The sequence below is a fragment of the Stegodyphus dumicola genome, chromosome 6, assembly GCF_044657685.1.
Source record: "Stegodyphus dumicola isolate Sdum_Otavi_A_Nest chromosome 6, ASM4465768v1".
In the NCBI taxonomy this organism is placed as follows: Eukaryota; Metazoa; Arthropoda; class Arachnida; order Araneae; family Eresidae; genus Stegodyphus; species Stegodyphus dumicola.
Genome location: NC_140773.1, coordinates 213812760 through 213829514, shown reverse-complemented (window position 1 = coordinate 213829514; position 16755 = coordinate 213812760). Strand labels below are relative to the sequence as shown.

The 16755-nt window shown below is 32.6% G+C and overlaps 2 protein-coding genes across 5 annotated transcripts in view; one reads left to right on the top strand and one right to left on the bottom strand.

Annotated features, from left to right (window-relative positions):
* The window catches only part of LOC118180832 (uncharacterized), a 120555-nt gene extending 117967 nt beyond the window's left edge, over positions 1-2588 (bottom strand). Inside the window, exon 1 of one of the 2 annotated variants that reach the window (XM_085819496.1) lies at positions 2523-2588. The gene's annotated coding sequence lies outside the window, so the exon portion shown is untranslated. Of the gene's footprint in view, positions 1-2378 lie in introns of both variants that reach the window. The other variant, XM_085819495.1, reaches the window with a different exon arrangement.
* A 721-nt stretch (positions 2589-3309) lies between these two features.
* LOC118180833 (uncharacterized) overlaps positions 3310-16755 on the top strand; it is a 76271-nt gene continuing 62825 nt past the window's right edge. For all 3 annotated transcript variants that reach the window (XM_085819494.1, XM_085819493.1, XM_035349892.2), the window contains exon 1: positions 3310-3483. The gene's annotated coding sequence lies outside the window, so the exon portion shown is untranslated. The remainder of the gene's footprint in view (positions 3484-16755) is intronic.

Here is a 16755-nt window from a genome sequence, read left to right as displayed (position 1 = left end):
TGATTTTGTGCTTTTGCAGCTGAGGATGATGGTTTGGTAAAACCATTGAAACTAGTCCCGTGAAAAAATTTGAAAATATAATGCTGATTTTTGTTGTTTGACTTCTAAATTAATATTTATTCGGTGTGTTATTGTATCTTAATTATATTAATTACATATTTCATAGGGGCTAGTAAATCATTTTTTTGCACAGGAAAACTGATAGGAATATGATGAAAATTTTGCACTGAAATACTATATGTTCTGAAGCTTTCTGCTAGCTTTGTACTATATAAATAGTTGAAAAGTAAAGCATATGCTTTAAATTACCCTTAAATTAGAATAAATAGCTCTAATAAGTACAAATCAAAATAGCGTATATCTAGATGCAAGCATGAATAAAAATCGGGACCAAGTAGCTGGCGTTTATATATGAAAAAAATGAGATAACTTGAAATTTCATGCCTTCTTTCTAGATAAAAATATTTTTATTAAAAAGAAATGTACGATTTCTGACTACTACATATTAATCATTTTAAAAATTTAAAAATGACAAGAAAATACTTGTTTCTGGTATATTTCTGCTCGCTGCAAACATCGCAATATGTAGCAGAAGAGTAGCAACATCTTGTGGTCAGTAGAAATTTCACAGAGGCCATTGAAAACACAAAAGAATATTTTCACACTAGCAGGCCTTGAGTATAAGTTGACCCTTGCTTATACTGAGCAATAAACACTGGCTATTAGAATGTAAATATCAGCCTTCCAGGTTTTTTCCCTTGAAAAATTTCTTGCTGTTTCTAGAATTTTTATTTTATGAACAGAATAACATGCATGACCGACAAAAGTAACTCAAACAAATATTTTTTGCCAAGGAATTGGCAACTCTTTTATCGCAGTGCAAATAATTTGAAAAAAAAAAAAAAAAAAAAAAAAAAAAAAAAAAAAAAAAACCACATGAAATAAAATAAAGCAACATAATTGCTAAAATCTATATATGATTTAACTTGCACAGCAGGATACAATGAATCCTTTAATGGTAAGCACCTTTGAAACTCAAACATTTCTGAGAACATTACACACTGTTGCTAAACTTATTATAAGAACTTATCAACTAACTGCTTCTCATTTTTGCATAAAAATTAGCAACATATTTTTTAGTCTTGTAATTAAACTACATGCAATAAAGAATAACAGATAAAATATTTTGAAAAGAACTAAATAATGTTATACATAACATTTACTTTTGTAATGGCTTCAGAAGTAGAAAAAAATATCTCCTCAATTATTACAAAACCATTTTGAAATCTTTGCATATTAAGATCATTTTTCAACTTTCTTGACTACAAATATTTCAGCCCCATTTCTGATGAAAATTAAATGAAGAACTGTAAGAAATCTTCTGAGCTACGTGATTAAGTACACAACAACAATTGCTGTAAAACTGCAGATAAAGTGCAGTATCGCCCACTTATATGGCACGTATCAATATGTACATGGACACAGTCAAGGGAGTGTGCAATGGCAAGTTTGTGCAATTTTCTGATTTTTTTCTGGAGTGAAAATCGGTCGATGTGTACATGGATACTGAATTTGTGCAATTCTTTGATTGTTATTTTCAAGTACGAGATTTTGCGAAAAGCAGTGAGTGATTCTAGTGATACGAAGCAGTGGGTGATTCTGCACTTTCCTCAAAACTGCTACTCGGTGAACTCAGCATTTCTACTGACAACAGAAGAAGAATTAAATTTATTTAATGTGACTACATGGTACACAATGTAATTATCATGTACATTTTCTTGTATTCAAGAAACAACAAACAAATTGTTTCAACAATAAACTGAAACCTTAAGTACATAAGGCCTTTGATTCAAGCACATTTAAAACACTCACACAAGTGTCTTGGAAAGACATAAACTGAGATACCAACCACGAATTATCACATGCGGACAATTCTGAATAATAGCTTTATGAGAGCATCACATTACATTTAATAATGACAGTTTATGGTAGGAGTACAAGGTAAATTATTTCGTTAGTTTGCATTTTAAGTTTCTTAATATTATCTTCTGAAACTCAAAAAACTTTTATTTCTGAAATGTAGATCCCCCCCCCAAAAAAAATACTGCTACAATGATTCTGAATAGCAAATTAAACTCTTAGCTGCCAGACACAAATTTTCATCAACGGCTTCTCTGTGGAACTTCTTATAATGTCAAAATTATATTAATAAAGGAAGATGCAAAAATTTTTAAAAATAATTCTGTTTTCTTGAAAAATTTATAACAGCCGAAAGTTCGTTAAATTAAAAAAAAAAAAAGCATTACCTATTTATGTTAATCATCCACACAATTAAAAACAATCAAAAATTAAAAAAGGAATGAAAACTGTTCAAATACCTTCATAACACTGTATCAAATAGTGGTCATAAAAATAAAATTTCTAATTTGTTACAAATGTAAAACATTTCTTTCACGCGGTAAAAGTATGAAACAGACTAAACATTAATAAATAAATATAAGAGTTACATATTAAAAACACACATTTTTGAACAGCACATCAACGATTCACGTCACACTTTTCGCTATGGCTATGACAACAACGTTTTAAAAGGTGAGGCCATTCTGTAAAAACACTTGAAAAATAAATAATATTTTTAATGACCGGCCAATATTAATTATCAAAATATTAAAATATACTAAAATGCACTTTATTAAAATATATTATCAAAAATCATCAGGTAATCTATTAGTATAAAAATTGTACTTGATCGAGTGTAATCTTTCGTATATTAGGATAATAAATTGTTTAGAAGGTGTTGAAAGCATTCTACAAAGTATCCAGGAAGGGGAAAAAAATTAAAAATAGCTACAAGATAAATCTAACTAAACACCTTAAATTATTATGTTTTAAAATTCACAAGGATGTATTATCTCTTAGAAAGACTCTTTAGTACTTTGCTGCAAAGTACCTCTTTTCTGTTACCTATATGCGTTTTGAATAAAATGAAACAAAATTATTCTAATATAACTTTGATGTTTTATATCTGAAACAAAACCTCTTATTAGGCGCCAAAATTCTGCTATTTGGAAATTTTTGTAAATTTAATAATTCAATGAGGAAAGCCCGGTGCTCCCAAAAGCGAAAGTTTTGGATTAAGATTTATTAGCAAATCTTTATATATGAAATTTGGTACCAGTTAAATTCTTCAGTTTTTAATCAAAGAATTTGGTTTACGAAAGTCGAATTATTGTGAAAGTGTTTATACATATATGTGTTATGTTATTGTTGACAACCTTAAACTCAACTCAACTTATAAGCTGTAAAAGAGTAATGCGGCAACCTCGTAAGCGTAACATGGCCTTTGATTTAAAATTTGTAAACAAATGACAAATTTTAAGTGGGTGGCGATGCAAATTTTATTATGCTGATTTGAATAAAAATATATATCGTATGCACATCAAGGGTTTACTTTTCCTGTTGCAGTACTTTCCACGGTTAGAGGTGAGCTACCTTAAAAATATTCTCTTATTTCAGAAACCTCATCGTGTTTTATTTTTTGTTCCGTAAATGTAGTGATGGTTATCGAGAATTAAGGCTCATGAATTATTTACTTTCCATTTCCTGTACCTATAAGTATACATTTGTTTTTCATAATGCTTTTTAAATTATGTTAATCTTGTTCAAGCAGTGTTAATTGTATATGTAAGCTTCGTTTTTATGTAATAAAATAACTTGTCGAGTTTTCGTTATTTAAAAAGTAACATATTAGGATTAAGTGACCTTTCTTTGAATCTTCAAAAGTTAGTTTGGAGACCTGAGTGCTCAATATTGTGATACGTTAGACTAAAACATTAAACGCACAGCTTTAAAATACTTTTTTTCGTAGTAACATTCAGTATTTTATAGAAAAACGTTATTTTGTTAATGTTTTCATAATGCCCTTACTGAAATTTTAAGATAGAATTATCTTAGCCCTCTGTTTTGTTTGTAATCGTAATAAAGAGAGGGAGAATCAGTTTTATAATTTTTAAAGCTACCGTTTCAAATTCTAGTGTAACAAAAGTTTTCCTTTCTAAATATGAATAACCATGTAATAAAAACGTTGACTTCATAAGAAGTGTGCGTGCAGTTTGAATAATTGTAATTTTTAAGTGGCCAGGAAATACCAGGGATTGAGATAATTACTGGTCACTTTCAGCATAACAAGTGGTGAACATCCTGTTTGATATGAATAGCTTAAACATTTATCTATTTATTGTAATAAAATGTAAAAATGAATGAACCAAATTACATAAATAAATGAAATAGGGTTTTTGTTCTTGTTGTGTGTATGTGTTACTGTTAGTGGAAAGTAGTACGTATGATAAATTTTAGATTAACTTATCCTCTTCACTTCTGTAAATGGATAAATTCCTTGCATATCTATTGGTCTGTTACTGAATGTTTGTATGTTTTTTCTGTTATACCAGTGGTGCCCAACCTTTAAAACTTGAGCTAGTTTAGAATTTAAAAAAGTTTAGAGAGCTACAATTATGTATTGCAATTTTAATATTTCAGTTATAAATGTATGTAATGCAAAATCTATAAAAATGTATCGTATAATATGTAAAGAAAAAGTATAATAATGTATTTTTTATATTAATATTTATTAAAATTAAAAAAAGATGCAAATTAAATAGAGGAAAAGCATATTTTAATATGAAACTTGGGTATATTGCATTTAGTTAATGTATTTATAATCATTACTGGGTAGAGTAGACTTTAAGGTACCCCTTGTATTATGTCGAAGTTGTTTCATTTATCGCCAAGCTGTTGTTTCATTTATGGTAGCCTGAGTAGTTGAATGTTATGGAAACCCTATTGTGACATAATCGGTGCATGATTCTGGGAAATTTCGAATCATGGGATGTTATGTAAGCATTTTTGTGGTGTGTGTTGGTTTGATTCTTTAGACGGTAGAATGGCCGAATGTAGAAAGATTAATTTGTAATTTGAAGTTTTTGTACGATTTGGAGCGAAAGGGGAAATGAGCTTTAATTGACTGGTGTGTAAATGAAGGTTTACTTGGTAGCCATTATAAGTGTCCTGTGTGTAGAAAGGATATGCGTCTAGTCGACCGTAAAAACCGTTTAGATGGATTTGAATGGGTTTGTAGGAAGAAAGGTTCAGATGGTCACCATGTAAAGCGTTCGATCAGAAAGAGTACCTGGTTTGAAAAAAGTCATTTGAGTATGATTGATATTTTGATTTTTATGTGGCTCTGGGTGTACGAAGCAAATTCGAAAATCATGGTAAGTGAATATTTGCTTTTGGTAGTGCTTAAATGTATAACATGTTTTTCCTTTTTTATGTTATTTTATTGTTTGGTTTAAAATGTATTTTATTGAGATTATGTATTTTTGTTTGCACATATTGTAGAATTTGGTGCTCCTTTGACTTTTTAAGTGAAAATAATCTATGTGTACATGGATAAAGTAAAGAGAGTGTGCAATGGAAGTTTGTGCAATTCTGGGATTTTCTTTAAGTGAAAATAGGTCGACATGTACATGGATACAGTTAAAAGAGTGCGCAATGCCATTTTTCTTGCAATTCGGGGATTTTTTTTTAAAGTGAAAATAGGTCGACGAGTACATGGATAAAGTCAAAGGAGTGCGCAATGCCATTTTTGTGCAATTCGGGGATTTTTTTTAAGTGAAAATAAGTCGATGTGTACATGGATACCGAGTTTGTGCAATTGTTTCTCTTGTTATTTTGGCTTTGTGTAGCGGCGATTTTTGGTGCAAAAATTGCAACTTCGCAAACCAAAATAACGATTCAAAGAATTGCACAAAATCGGTATCCATGTATCGCCAAGTTTTGCCAAGGGGTACCCTAAACCATACTTTTACCTCATTACCTTACAAGCATATTAAATGCGTACTTCAATATTTCTGTTTTTCACTTTAACCATTTTAACCTTTATTAAAACAATTTTAAAGGACATAATAAAGGAGATAACAAATAACAAAAATAAAATAATCTTAGTAAAAGTATTGGCATTTTACATTCATTTCTGACGCACACATTTATATACATGTAAAGGAGTATTAAAATCATTTCGAAATTCATCTGCCTTGTTTCATAATAATACAACAATAAAATCCATATTTTTATTATGTAGGTAAAGATATTGAATTAAACATATATAAGGTGTATAAGCATCATGTATGTTAATCATAAAATTAAATTGCAAATAAAAATGGGAGAAAAAGGCAAATATTTTTCTGTTCTTTCATTTTGGTTCAGCAATTAAAATATTCCTAAATTCCAATTAATTAGTCCATATTTAAGGGTGCTCCTTGGAATATCACCAAGTTGTTTCATTTATCCAAAGTTGTTGTTTCATTTATGGTAACCTGACTAGTTGAATGTTTTAGAAACCCTATTATGGTGTAATTGGTTGCATGATTGCGGTGAAGTTGACTGATCGGAAGATGATACAAAATGAGGATGAGTTAGATGCGGCTATTACTTCCTTTTCCAATGAAAATTTTAACGCCCTGAATGTCAACTGCAAAGCTGTAGAACACAGGGACAGAATTAAAAACTTCAAGATCCGACAACTCATTAACAGAGAAATGCTACCCACAAAACATGGCAAAGATACCGGCATCCCGCGGATAAATCCACTCTCAACAGCCTCGATCACGAAATCGGACTCCTGACACGTAAACAAGCACAACGCAACTGGCCTGATTACCTAGAGTCTCTAAATCCAGAAGATAACTCTATCTGGAAAGCGACTACAAAATTTAAAAGATGCTACACAAATATTCTGCCCCTTAATGGGAACCCGAACTATTGCCTACATCGAAATTGAGGAAGCCGAGTTGCTTGCCGATCACTACGCTACTCAGTTCCGCGCCAACAAGATTTCTCACCCACCAACAGAACACTTGGTTAATCATACGCTAACAAATTTCCTGATAAATCCCTGCACTGACAACATCCCTCCAGTTATGCCGTCAGATGTCCTTGAATATATATGCAAACTGAAAACCAAGAAAAGTCCTGGTCTGGATAAGATTTCCAATAAAATGCTTGCCAACGTGGGTATTTTTATGATCTTCAACCTGTTTACCATCATCAAATCATCAAAAGTTATTATCAAAAGTGGAATTTACCTTAAAAAATGGAAAACTGAAATCATATGCCCAATTCTTAAACCAGGGAAAGCTCCTTGCGATTCGGTATCCTACAGACCAATAAGCCTTTTATCAGCTTTAAGTAAAATCACTGAATATGTCATTTTAAAAAGGATCATGCAACATGCGGAAGCAAATAATTCATTCATCAATGAGCAATAAGGCTTCTGCAAACGACATTTCACCACACATCAATTATACCGGGTTGCTGAATTGATTTCTTCAGGACTGCAAAATAGTCTCACTACCGGAGATACCTTTCTAGACATTGCTTAGGCATTTGACCGTGTGTGGCTGGACGGCCTCACTTACAAATTAATTAACCTGGGTTTCCCAGCTTACATCATTACACTCATCAACTCCTATCTTAAGGATAGATACTTTGTTGTTTGAGTCAATAGCACATACTTAACTCCCAGACTAATCGTGGCTGGCGTACCTCAGGGCTCTTTAATTTCTCCAGTCCTCTATAATATCTAATTCCGAAGTCAAACAACAAAAATCAGCGTTAATTTACAAAATTTTCACAGGACTAGTTTCGATGGTTTTACCGAACCATCATCTTCAGCTGCAAACCGCAAATGAACAAGGTAGGAAATAATGTTTAGATAAGATAAGAAAGCCTGGACAAGAATAAGCAAGTGGCGCCATCTGTTGGCGAAACCAGAACTAAAACATAATTTCTCTAAAAGCCGAAGGCAAATTTGGATTGGAATTAGGATCGTTAACTAGAACAGAAAGATTTTTATGAATGTGAAATGCCTCTAGAAAATCCAGTTCTCCAATGGAAGATGTTTTTTGAATAATTTTGGCAGCAGAAAAATTGAAAGTGTGATTTTCGGACCAACAGTGTTGAGCAACAGAAGACTTCTGTGTTTCCTTTTTTCTAACATATGCTTCATGTTCTTTGACGCGAAATTTTAAGGCTCTCCTAGTTTGGCCAATGTAAATTAAACCGCACTGGCAAGGAATCCTATAAATACCCCAGGAATTCATATCCGGAATGGGGTCCTTGAGTATAGAAGTTGGAATTTTATTGATGGGAGAGTAAACAACCGGAAAGTTAAATTTCTGCAAAATATGTGCAACTTTATAGCTAATTGATGGAAAGAAGGGAATGACAACAGAATTTTTATAATCTCCTAAAATAAGAGTGTGGCTTTTAGTGTGTTGAGATGAGAATTTTTTAACTGCTTGATTAATAATGTTGGGTGAAAAGCCCCTGTCAATAGCTATTGCTTTTAAATAATTTAGTTCTTCATCAAGGGCTAGTTTGGAGGAGCAAACTTGAAGAGCACGGAAAACATAGGAATAAAATGAAGCTAACTTTTGTTTAGTCGGATGACATGATTTAAAGTGTGGTGGAAGGCAAACCGATGAAGGTTTACGGTAAACTGTAGTACTGAAGTTGGATATGTTACGTGTGACCAGAATGTCGAGAAACGGAAGAGAATTGCAAGTCTCAAGTTCAAAAGTGAACTGAATAGCAGGATCGATAGAATTCATTGTTGAAAGAACTTTATTTAAATCATCTTTATTACCTTCAAACAGGGTAAAAGTATCGTCTACGTAGCGGAACCATGCCGGGAAGTTTAAAGTTTCAAACAATTTTTATTCATAATAATGCATGTAGATATCAGCCAGGATGGGACATAGAGGGCTTCCCATGGCTAATCCCTCAGTTTGCTTGTAATATTTATTTTGGAAAACAAAATGTGTTTGTTTCAAACAGAGTTCAGTGAGAGAAATTAGCTCATCAATTTCGATGCAAGAGAAATGAAAATCGCGAAGTCTGGTTTCTAGACATCTTAATGCACCCTCCACTGGGACATTGGTGAATAATGATTTTACATCAAAAGAAACCATGAGTAAATTACGAGGAGAAATGTTTTTAACCTTTTTTACAAACTCTATTGAATTTTTTATGGTGTAAATGTTATTGTCTAATAGAGTGGAAAATCTAGAAACTAAATATTTAGCTAATGGATACGAGGCAGTACCTAAATTTGATACAATAGGGCGGAAAGGAATACCACTTTTATGAATTTTGGGAAGAGCATATAATCTGGCACAATTCGCAACAGATGGGATAAGCGAATGTTTTAAGTTGCTTGAAATGATTTGCGAAGATTTGATCGCAGTTTTTATTTTGGATAAGTCCGAAGGTGAAGGATCTTTAGGGATCGGATTATATGGTCCTTCGTTTAAGAGTTTAGTGACACCATCGATGTAAGTGTTCTTATCCATGACGACTATCTGGCCATCTTTGTCGGCCTTTGAAATGACAATATCCGGGTTAGAATGAATCTCGCGCATTGTAGCTCTTTCTCTCGCAGTTAGATTTGGTTTCAAAGGTTTATTATTGAATTTCACATTATGAGCGATAAGATGCCTAATCATTTCTTTCTGTGAATCTGAAACTTTACTGAACTTGAAAGCTTTTTCGATAGGAGCCAAAATCTTTGGAATCGAGGGTTTACAGGTTTGTGAGAAGTTAAAATTATATTTTAGAATTCTCTCTTGTTCTTCTGAAAGACTAACATTAGAAATATTAACTATTGGCTTGATGTTTACAATGGGAAAATTTTTTGAACTACTTGAACTGGAAGACTGTAAAAGAAGTTTTTCGAATTTAACTGCAAGGGTGTTTTTATGACGGTTAACTGCATTCTCCGTTCTAGACCAAGACTTTTGTTCAAAGGCAGTGAATTTTGGATATGTTTTAGCGAGTTCCAGATGAAGCTTATAGAGTTCATGTTCAATTTTGGACAATTGTTGACGTGTATCCCTTATCACGGACCGAAGTAAGGCAAGTTTGCAATTTAACAGAATTCTTGAAACGCGACTCGAAGGTTTTTGATTAGATTTGATTTGAATAAAATTGGGGATCAATTTTTTACATTTACATTTAAGTAAAAAGTCAAGATGATTCAGGAATTTTTGACGTTTCAGGCGTAATTTAGTGAAACGATTAACGGATGAAGGCAATATAAACAATGCAGAAAATCAAACTAAATTAACTGAGCAATAATAAAGTACACACAAAATAGCAGAAAAATCCCTCACTGAAATGAATAGAAAACAAAATGTTTGTAAGCAAAATGCATGAAATCAGACAAGCAAAGCACAATATCCAAATGTACAAAACATAAACATAACTTGAAAATTACAAAAATGTACTCACCGAAACTCCTACAATCACAAAATGGCGGCCAAACCACGTGCAAAAAAGAAAGCAAAATGTAAGCCTGTTTGGGGCTTCTATAATTAAGACACAAATTTAGGTACAAATTTAGTATTTGTATCAAATACTATATATCTAAATATATCTAAATTGTATCAAATTTAGGTACTACCTCGTATCCATTAGCTAAATATTTAGTTTCTAGATTTTCCACTCTATTAGACAATAACATTTACACCATAAAAAATTCAATAGAGTTTGTAAAAAAGGTTAAAAACATTTCTCCTCGTAATTTACTCATGGTTTCTTTTGATGTAAAATCATTATTCACCAATGTCCCAGTGGAGGGTGCATTAAGATGTCTAGAAACCAGACTTCGCGAATTTCATTTCTCTTGCATCGAAATTGATGAGCTAATTTCTCTCACTCAAGTCTGTTTGAAACAAACACATTTTGTTTTCCAAAATAAATATTACAAGCAAACTGAGGGATTAGCCATGGGAAGCCCTCTCAGTCCCATCCTGGCTGATATCTACATGCATTATTATGAATAAAAATTGTTTGAAACTTTAAACTTCCCGGCATGGTTCCGCTACGTAGACGATACTTTTACTCTGTTTGAAGGTAATAAAGATGATTTAAATAGAGTTCTTTCAACAATGAATTCTATTGATCCTGCTATTCAGTTCACTTTTGAACTTGAGACTTGCAATTCTCTTCCGTTTCTCGACATTCTGGTCACACGTAACATATCCAACTTCAGTACTACAGTTTACCGTAAACCTTCATCGGTTTGCCTTCCACCACACTTTAAATCATGTCATCCGACTAAACAAAAGTTAGCTTCATTTTATTCCTATGTTTTCCGTGCTCTTCAAGTTTGCTCCTCCAAACTAGCCCTTGATGAAGAACTAAATTATTTAAAAGCAATAGCTATTGACAGGGGCTTTTCACCCAACATTATTAATCAAGCAGTTAAAAAATTCTCATCTCAACACACTAAAAGCCACACTCTTATTTTAGGAGATTATAAAAATTCTGTTGTCATTCCCTTCTTTCCATCAATTAGCTATAAAGTTGCACATATTTTGCAGAAATTTAACTTTCGGGTTGTTTACTCTCCCATCAATAAAATTCCAACTTCTATACTTAAGGACCCCATTCCGGATATGAATTCCTGGGGTATTTATAGGATTCCTTGCCAGTGCGGTTTAATTTACATTGGCCAAACTAGGAGAGCCTTAAAATTTCGCGTCAAAGAACATGAAGCATATGTTAGAAAAAAGGAAACACAGAAGTCTTCTGTTGCTCAACACTGTTGGTCCGAAAATCACACTTTCAATTTTTCTGCTGCCAAAATTATTCAAAAAACATCTTCCATTGGAGAACTGGATTTTCTAGAGGCATTTCACATTCATAAAAATCTTTCTGTTCTAGTTAACGATCCTAATTCCAATCCAAATTTGCCTTCGGCTTTTAGAGAAATTATGTTTTAGTTCTGGTTTCGCCAACAGATGGCGCCACTTGCTTATTCTTGTCCAGGCTTTCTTATCTTATCTAAACATTATTTCCTACCTTGTTCATTTGCGGTTTGCAGCTGAAGATGATGGTTCGATAAAACCATCGAAACTAGTCCTGTGAAAATTTTGTAAATTAACGCTGATTTTTGTTGTTTGACTTCGGAATTAGTATTTATTCGGCGTGTTATTGTGTCTTCTCTATAATATCTACTTGAATAATATCCCACAACAACAGGACACAACCACAGCCATGTATGCAGATGATACAGCAGTACTCACCCAAAATACATCTATCAGCTCAGTAAAACAATCACCCCAAAATCACATCCATGCACTGGATTCTTGGCTCCTCGCCTGGAAAATTAGCATTAATGTTGAGAAATATGATGCTATTTTGCTCACCAGGAAAATCAAAACTGATGAACACATTCAGATCATCATGTTTAATGCTGCAATCCCTTGCGCCAAGCAAGTACCCTACTTAGGAGTAATTCTTGACAAGCATCTCACATGGTGGCCCCACATTAAACACGTAATTAACAAGTTCTGAGCTTCTAAAGCTACACTTTCCCCTCTAATCGCTTGGAACAACGTTCTCTCAATAGAAAATAAAATACTCATCTATAAAGCCATGCTATGACCTATTATTACTTATGCCTGCCCTGTATCGGGGTGCGCTAGCGATTCATCTATTAAAAGTCTGCAAATTGCCCAAAATTCGGTCCTAAGACAAGCCACTAATTGCAGATGGTTCATCCATAATGAAGCTATCCACAGAGAATTCAACGTAATGCCCATTAACGCCTATATGGCAAAGCTGGCCAAAATTTTCTTTAGGAAAATTCCTAAAGTCCAAAACTTAGCAATCCCAATATTAGCTTACGACTACAGAAGCACCAGAAATAGAAGAAGACCGAGGGCAATTTTGCGCCATATAGCTAACACCTAATTTTAATAGTAATATTTAAGTATATAATTATATTAAAAAAATAAATAAATATATTTCCAAATTTTAGAGACATTTTAACTTAAAATTATTCTTTAGTGCTGCATTTTCTAACTTCCCACTCTCCTCTCTGAATGGCCAGATAGTTTTAGCACTTTACTTACCTGTTCTCTTATAGCCAATCAACACGACCTACTTGTGATGATGTACTTGCGTAACATTCACATTTGCAAGTATTATTCGGCAATGTAGCTGCTATGTGCAGCCAAAGTAAACATACAGTTAGGCAAAGTGATAACCTTGTGTTTGGCTTCAATTTTAACCAAGATTCGATTTTAAGAGTGAACAGGTACAGCTCCCTCTTCATGAGAAGCCGAAAAAAAAGTCCGCAGAATTCAATCAAACACTCTCAATTTCTGCACTATTTGTGGTTTCTGTTGTGTTTCTTTAAACACTTTATCTAATTTTTATGGTGTAGTAATTATTAAAAAAAAAATAGCTCATTTAGAATATTATTCAACATGAAAAATTTATGAGTTTAAAAAATTTCAACTTTGGTATTCTGAATTTCTAGCTACTAGGTTTTCCATACTAGTTAATTTAAAAATTCGCATTGTTTCACTATAAATGCCCGTTTCACTTTTCAAACTGTTGCCACCAAATATTAGAGTCCTGCATTATATTTGAAAAAATTAAGTAATGAAAAATCTGCATAAATGTATGTATATTTTTCGCATTGTGATAAAACAACAGTACATAGAGCCATCAAATTTTCAATGATGTAATCCTACTGCGAATATGGGCATGTCAAAGCCCAAATTCGAAATTTGGAATTTGTTTTATGATCGATTTAAAATTTTGTAAAACTTTAACGAATTTTTTAATAACAAACTCGAGGATTTCAAAGCGAGCAATGGCAACGTTGTATAGAAAAAGCATTCGGTACTATTCGGTTTTGAGGGCCGTAAAAAATCGCCAAATTATTGTTAATGCCAATGCTGCCAAAAATAATTGTGGCAACCCTAACACAAGAAAAGAAGTATAATAGTAAATAACTATTTAAGATTGATGTTTTAATTTAGATGAAAAGTTACTTTCATATAGTATTTTTTATTATTATAATTTATATAAAAAAGGCTAAACATGACTGAATGGAAGCATAAGAGTAAATAACTGTTTCAGATTATTCTTTTAATTTAAATAAAAGGTTAATTTCACATCATACAATTTATTATTATTTATATAAAAAAGGCTATAAAATAACTGAATGGAAACATAATAGTAAATACCTATTTCAGATTTTTATTTTAATTTAGATGAGACGTTAATTTCATATAATACAATTTTGTATTACTTTATGATAAAAAGGCTAAATATACTTGCAATTAAACGGGTGGCATAAAATTTTTTATGTCTTCCAACATAGCAGAAAAAATTTCACTTTTTTTGTGCAAACGTCTGTACATAAACTTGGACAAGTAAGAATCAAAATGCTGTCGAGCAGTACCCTGATGGCGTTTATTACGCCATTTAGCACTGCCCCACAGCCGTTCTCCTGTTTGTGTATGATACCCACTTTCCGGGTCCACAAAATTGGAGTTGTGGTTGACGGTAAAGTGTTCAAAACCGGCATCTTGCAGTTCATCTGACTTGTATGATTTCCAGCAGTCGGTATAAATAACGCTTCCTTCTGCGATATTATCCTTTATGATGTTCAATAAGGTTTTCGCCGATCGATCTGGAACAGCGACTAAGAAACATTTATTTGATTCTCTGCATAATCCGCCGAAAACCCACTGTGGCGGAAGAACACGTCCAACATTGTTCTTTCTTTTACTGAAAAGGCTTTCGTCTACTTCAATAATTTTACCACATCCGCCAATTTTAGACTTGGGCCGAGCAATTAAAGCTGAGGCACACACCTCACGCATGTAACTGTTCCAGTCTACAACTGTACTGTGGTTCATCTTGAGCTGGAGTTCACAAAATTCAACAGATGTCATTTCCTGACACCAAAAAATAGATGAACCTAATGGCTGTAAGGAAGGGGATTTTCGATCCTTCAAACCAGTTTTGAGTTCTCAATCCTTTCTTCTCATTACAGGTTTCTTTCCTGCACCGCCATTTTGCTACCGAGTTATCGATAAAGTTAAATTTCATCTCATGATTTTTCAAACATAATTTTCTATCATGAATGATGCCTTTTTTTTTTTGAAAAAATTCTATTGCAGACTTTTCTTCACTCGGCAATTCCCAAATTGTAAAATCCATAGCTTTATCAAAAAAAGAATTAAAAAATTAAACTAGTTTAAATTTTTAATTTTAAATTAAAAAATTAAAAAAAAACAATGGCGACTTACAAATATAGAACTATCTAAAACTTGCAGAATTTGAAATCAGCACGTTCGCAAGATTTGGCGTGCTGTTTAATGGGCGAGTTTGCTAGATTTGGCGCTTTTGCGTATGCATTTTCGTTGCAATTTCGGTCCCCGAAACCGAATTGTACCAAGCATTCTTATCTCCAGCACGTGAGACTCTGTATCGAAAATTCTAAAGATATGCTCAATTTAAAACTATTTTGTGATACTGCTCTTGAACTGAATTTTATGGTTTAAGTGCGAAGAATGTGATACTTAATAAATAAGGGTAACACAAAATTTAAAAAAAAAGCCCCTTTGGACATAATTTCAAATATGAAACCTTTCAGTTTTTTTTTTTTTTTTTTCTTTTGATAATTGATTCTTATGTATTTTTGGTACTATTCGGTTTCGAGGACTGTAAAAAATCGCCAAACTATTGCTGATGCCAATGCTGCCAAAAATAATTGTGGCAACCCTAATAATTGCGGCAAGAAAGAAAGTATAATAGTAAATAACTATTTAAGATTGATGTTTTAATTAAGATGAAAGGTTAATTTGATATAATACTTTTTTATCATTATAATTGATATAAAAAAGACTAAACATGACTGAATGGGAGTGAATAACTATTTCAGATCATTATTATAATTTATATAAAAATTGCTGAACATAACTGAATGGATGCCTGCATCACTATTTCGCTACCGAGTTATCGCTATAGTTTCATCTCGTTGGTTGTTCAAACATAATTTTCTATAATGAATGATGCCTTTTCTTTGAAAATATTCTTGGTAAAGTGCAGAATCGCTCACTTATTTGTTTGCCGCTTTTTACAAGAGTAAAAACAATTGGATTTTTGTCAACTTTCTTTTACTTTTTAAGTGAAAATCGGTCGATGTGTACATAGATACCGAGTATGTGCAATTCTTAAAAACGCGTCAAGCAGTGGGTGATTCTGCACTTCTCTCAAAATTCTATTGCCGATTTTTCGTTATGGGCAATTCCCAAATTGTTAAATCCATAAGATAGCAAAAAAGGATTTAAAATAAAAAAAAAAAAAAGGATTTAAAAATTAAAGTAGTATTTCAATGGTGTCTTAAGAAATATAGAACTATATAAATTTACGCAATCTGAAATCAGCGCGTACACTAGATTTGGCGCGCTCTTAAATGGGTGCGTTTGCTAGGTTTGGCGCATACATTTTCGCTGCAATTTTTTTACGGCCCTCAAAACTGAATAGTACTGTATTTTTTAATGCTGAATCTGGAAATGACCTTCATTTTTTACCATCCCATCAGAATTTTTCACGAATTGAAATTTCATGATTATTAAAAAGCCGAAAATTTGCAAAACTGTGACTTGCAAAAATCTAAAGAAAACATGATTCTTTTTCATATAACTTCTTTTTATACAAAGCATTGTTGCAACAAAAGAGTTTAACCCCTTAACTGCCGCAGAAAACATACAAGATTCATTTCCCAGTGCCACGGTTTTTCACACAGGTGCACGTAGTTATGCGATGTATTAGGGGGAAAATAAGTGTAAGGTTTACTTACTAAAAAGTGTTTACTTTCACAAA